The following is a 5,966-nucleotide window of genomic DNA, read 5'->3' as shown; positions in this document are numbered from 1 at the left end:
GCTGGTGTCATCGTTTTTTTATTTATTATTTAAGCATATTTTATGAAACTAATCATGTGCATTCATGGTTGCAGACATTTTTGTAACTTTAAAAATTTTCCCCTATGCATGAGGAAATGCCGGGAACAAATCCCTCTCTTCCTCATTGAAACAATGTGCCCTGACATTCACGGTGTTGACATTTTTGGATATTTCCCCTATGAATCAGGAAACGCCGGGAACAAATCCCTCTCTTCCTCATTGAAACAATGTGCCCTGACATTCACGGTGTTGACATTTTTGGGTATTTCCCCTATGAATCAGGAAATGCCGGGAACAAATCCCTCTCTTCCTCATTGAAACAATGTGCCCTGACATTCACGGTGTTGACATTTTTGGGTATTTCCCCTATGAATCAGGAAATGCCGGGAACAAATCCCTCTCTTCCTCATTGAAACAATGCCCCGACATTTGCGGTGTCGACATTAATGGGATTTTCCACGAATCAGGATCTGCAGAGAACCTGTGACCCAACCCCCTTTTCCCATTGAAACAATGCCCCCACATTTGTGAATTCGACATTTGCAGCATTTTCCAGGAACGTATCCACCACTAATGTCGGGGCCTGACTTTATATAAACTACAGCGGCACTTGGAAGAGCACATACCTCCACCAGTCGGAACAGTTTATACTTCGTATGCCATTGACAGGCCGCATCTGGATCCCGATCTGAACCAAAATCCAATCGCCTTTTTCTTGTCACCTAACCAACTCATCCAATAAGTTATCATAATCTGTCCATATATTTTTGAAAAATCATGCTGTACTAGCCAAAACCCGTGGAACATCCACGGAAGGGAGGATGTGGTGTATGGATAGAGTGTACCATTATGGATGGCATAGGGGATTTGCTTGTCCGAGTAAGAGTTAGGAAGAAAGATGAGAATGAAGAGTGCGTATATGAACAACGATCGCTGACACCGGCACAAATGCATGCTCTGGATTGTCCACTCAGTGGACGGCTTGCTTTCGCCTTCGCCTGTCCAATCAGATGAGACAGCTGGCTTAACGTCCTCTGATGCGACGTCACACCTGCGAGGTATCAGGAGGCGGGAACTGAATCCAAAACAGAAGCTAAAGTAAAGACCATCTGAGATCTCCTGCGGCAGCGTTTCTAACCGATGTGGTAAAGTACAGTACGTCCAGTAAAGGACATTCTCATTGATCCGTTGATTAACTATAACTGACCTGCGCCACCCTGCTGTAGCTTGACATATTAGCAGGTACTCTGACCTTTTTCACAACTTCAAATGGCGTTTCATAAAATCCTGCTGTGACTCGACATGCGCCACACCATAATCATTGGCTCATAAAACCCTACCTACAGAGGATTATACTACCACCGGAAGCCGGCACTTGGTTGTCCACAGAGGGAGGGAAGAAACACACCATGTAGAATGAAAAACAAAATGCTTTAAAATATTCAAGAAAGAAACATTTTTTTTCATTTAATATTCCGTAAGTATTTATTGTACGACTAACGATTGTCAAAATAAGAACCTGCTTTGGGCAATCGCACACTATACCGTCGAGGCCGCTTTTACAGTATAAGAAGGAAATAATTAAATTAATGCTTTCCTATTTACATCGTTGAGTCAATACGTCAAAAAATCATTTTTTAAACCTGTAATCACTGGTTGTAGGGAATGCAGATTTGACGATCAGCTGATTTATGTGTGTGTGTGGGTGTGTATTTTAGACTTGGACAATATAAGAAGGAAAATTGCTTTGCAATACATGCCCATTTGCAAGTTTCAGATCAATATCAGTAAGCAGTAAGCACGGCCCATTATTTAATGACACCACTCGACTGTCCAATCAGTGGACAGCTCGCATCGCCGTCGCCCAGCAGACGCCAATACGATGGCGTCGTAAGATGGCGTCGCATCGGCCGTTAATCGGATGCTTTTGGGCCCCAAAGTCGACTAATTCAGATTTTTCGAGTCTGGCTGTACGTGATAAACAAAGAGTGCGGTTCGTAGATCGTAAATCCATTAGTGCCGTGGGCATCGGGTCACTGGGTGCGGCGTAAAAGGGATAACAAAGTCGAGTCCTTACGGTATTATTATATAGATATCGGTTTTGGCCCCATATCTCAATGGTGAATAATCAAATAAAAATGAAAAAGCTCCTGTTTTCCGGATTCGGATCTTTATGGGAGATAGGGCCAAAAACAATACATAGCAGGATATCTCAAAAAGTTATGGACGGATTTGGACGAAACTTGGTTGACAGGATGGGTGTGTGACAAAGACGAAACAGTTAGATTTTGGTGAAGATCAGAATTTGGATTCGGATACGAGAATTATTTAAAATTGTAAGTGATTCTTCACCATTGAGAGATCGGATGAAGAGCGACAAACAACGTTATATTTGAAAAAGTTATGGACGAGTTATGACTAAACTTGGGATGTGTTGATTCGGTGACAAAAAAGCCGATTCGATTTTGGTTCAGGTCCGAATCCAGATCCGGCCTTTCAGTGGGATACAAAACGTACCTGGCGGAGGAATGCTCTCTACTGAGTGCCGTTCTAGTTATTACTTTTCTTGATGGTGCATCACCAACTTGGAAATGTCTTCTGAATTATCTTTGTGTCATGATCGTAGAATATCTAAGGAGAAATACTGCTCAACCACAAATGTCCAATTTGCCATTCCTGAGGATTCATTGGTTGTTTGTTTTTAATCTTCAGTTCGTCTGATACAACCTGAAAGAAAACAAAAAACAATAATTACCTTGCATTATCATGGAATTATTCCACCCTGAAATCTGTCCCATATTTTTACCACACCCTGTATAAGGAAAAGGTCATCGACTGCATCATGCACGTATTACTTAATTGGACTAATACCCTTGATGACCACAAGTACCAAAACGAAGAATAGACAAAAGAGTAGGGACACAAATCTAAAAAGACTACTACATGTCATGCCACAAAGAGGTTTTAAAAAGGGAAACATATGACCAGGTGTATATATGGATGAGGTGGCATTGGGATAAAAAGGACACATTTGTACCACCAGCAGCAGCTTCATAGACTGGATTGTCTGCACAGGATATATGGACCATTGTAGAAAATGGGGGTTCAATACAATGATCACGTGATGCAAATGGCGTTCAGTGCTTGATGTGATTTTTAACACAACTGAATCCTTCCATCATTTGCTAACAGTCAGCATTTTTAAAAGGGCAGAGCATGGACAAGCATGGACAAGCATAAAAAACCATTGCACAGCCTTGATAAAGGAATATTTTTTTGTATACAAAGTCAAGGCTCATAGAAAAGATAATGCACTGAACAGACCAGGACGTAACCGGACGAAAGAACAGTAGAGAGAGGGGGAAAGCGGGGGACGACACCAACTGCGGAGTTGAAGGACAAGATAGAGGGAGACTTGGAGAAACAATCGGTGTGGGAAGGAATGGGGGGACAGGAAAGGATGCATGGGGTGGACAAGATGAACACAGAAGGAAACTCTCAGGAAGGAAAGGATGCATAGGGTGGACAAGATGAATACAGAAAACTGTAGATTTGTAAGAAAGAGGGCTTGGGGGTGAGGGGAGAGGATAGAGGAGTTAATGAGGATAGAAAAGATCATGGTTTTGGATTGGGGATGATCAGACATTGGTGAACAGCTGTCTTGAATACCTATAGGGAAAAATGAGATTGAAGAAAATGTGGAAGTTGGTTGAACAGGTGGGAAAAAAGAGGAACGGATGAATTTAGGTGAGAAATGATCCCGGATTTAGGGAGTTTCACCAGAAAGGGGTTGATGGTGGACCGTGTGTGCCCTGCAGAAACCTGAGGGGGAAGGACAAAGCACAGAAAGAGCAGAGGGTGCAAGACTAGAAAGAAGATGGTAGAAGACAGAGAGACCACAGATCTGTCTGTGAAGGTGAAACGCTCATCTCTTAGACTCAGCTTCATCATGTGAGATTCCATTGATCTTGAAGGTATTAGTTTTCACTGTGTCAAGCTGAACAAAGTGTGAGGCAACGGACCAGCCCAGAGCGAAGAGCAGTACTCCATCAAGCTGTGGATGAAGGCTTTGTTGGTGGATAGGAATTCAGGTGTACCAAAGAAGGACTTTGTACGACGGAGGATGCCCAGTCCGGCGACTAGCTTTAGAGGCCAACTTTTAAATGTGGTTTGCCGAAGAAAAATTGTGGCTGATAGTGAGAACAAAGGAGGTTGAATGACTGAACTTCCTCAAGAGGATTGTTAAGAAAGTAGATAGGAGGGTTTCACTCATGGTCCTTTTGGAGCGAGAGAATGAGAGTGGCATTTGTCTGGATTGAAAGACATATTCCAAGTGTGATCAGCTTGTGAATTTGTCATGGCTGCTGCCTGCCTATTTGAAGGATGAGGAGTGGCAGATGGTGGAGTTATCGACAAATAGATAAAAGGGATTTCCCAGAAAGTGAGAGAGATCATTAATGAAGGTTAGGAATAAGACTGGGCCCAGAACACTCCCCTGGGGCACTCCAGCCTTGACAGGGAGAGAAGATGAAAGGATTCTGTTGAGAGCTACATATTGGTTATGAGTAGAGGAAGTCACTAAGCCCTGATTGTGTGGAGTTGGCCTTGGATGCCATTGTTAGAGAGTTTGGAGAGGAAGGCAGGATGCCAGACTGTATCAAGAGATATGTCTAGACAGAAAGCCCAGATCTCATGTTCACATTGAGGGCCTCCATCCATTATTGGGTGAGGGTGAATAGCCACAGAATGTCCAAGGTAGACCTGGTCTGAATACATATTGGTGATCTGAGATGAGGCTGTTAGAGAAAATGAAGGATTTCATATCAACTGCGATTATGGATTTCATGACTTTGCTGATGATTGGAAGTACGTTGATAGGGCTGCCGTAAAGGGGGTCCGTTTTGCACCCTGTTATCCATTGCATGTGAATCGAAAAGGGGGGTAAAGCAATTGTTTCACTTCTGTCTGTCTGTCTACAAACATCAGTTTATGATTGAGGAACTTGATTTCAAATGAATGTTATATTTTGTCATAGAATGTTAAGGTGTTGAGGTGGAGGAGCCGGGGTGAAGAAAATGGGCGATTGAAAGGTGTTTCGCTGAGTGCTGCAGGTTTCTATGCAGCAAAACATCATCCAACCCCCTATTGAACGGGAGGTACTGCTCCATCACTGGGTCGGCATCTTGCAACTTGTCAGCGACTGACCTCATATCCTGCAACACCTCAGCTAGGAACTTGATGGTCAAGTTGGGCCTTGCAACCTCTTCCCCCTCTTCACTGCCCTCCTCCTCATCCTCCACCTCCTCGGAAGCCCTGGTGATGGCCTCCAACTCCTCCTTATTCAGCTCCTCGCCATTCGAGGCTATGCACTCCTCCAATTCCTCAGGCTCCATGTTGTCGAAACCTTCCTCTCCCACTTGTCGTGCCAACCCGGCAATTTGCCACCTGTCTTCCATGCTGTCTGGAAAGCCTCTAAAGTATTTGACTGCCTGTGGCCATAGATTTTGCCAGCAAGCATTGATGGTGGAGGCATTGACTTCGTCGATAGAGTCCATGATGGCGCTGATACAGTGCGCTATGTCGAAGTTCTTCCAACATTTCCCGACGGTAAGTTCAGGGGCAAACACAATAGCATCCAATATGTGATGGAAGGTGTGGCAGGTGTAATGTTTTAAACATTGAAATCACCCCTTGGTCTCGTGGTTAGATCAGGGAGGTGGTGTTGGGTGGCAGGACGATGACCTTGACATTGGCATGGGCCACCCTCGGTGACTCAGGAGAATCTTGAAGGAGAGGTTCTTGTCTGCCATGTGCCTATCCACTTGGACAAAACAGTTGTGGAACCAATCCACAAAAATGGTAGCTATTACCCACGCCTTTCTGTTGGCCATCCAAAATACAGGCAGAGTTTTGCTTGTTTTTTCCCTTGAAAACACGTGGGTTGG

The sequence above is a fragment of the Myxine glutinosa genome (genome assembly GCF_964187855.1).
Source record: "Myxine glutinosa chromosome 6 unlocalized genomic scaffold, kmMyxGlut1.1 SUPER_6_unloc_1, whole genome shotgun sequence".
NCBI lineage: Eukaryota > Metazoa > Chordata > Myxini > Myxiniformes > Myxinidae > Myxine > Myxine glutinosa.
Note: the sequence above shows the minus strand (reverse complement) of the source record.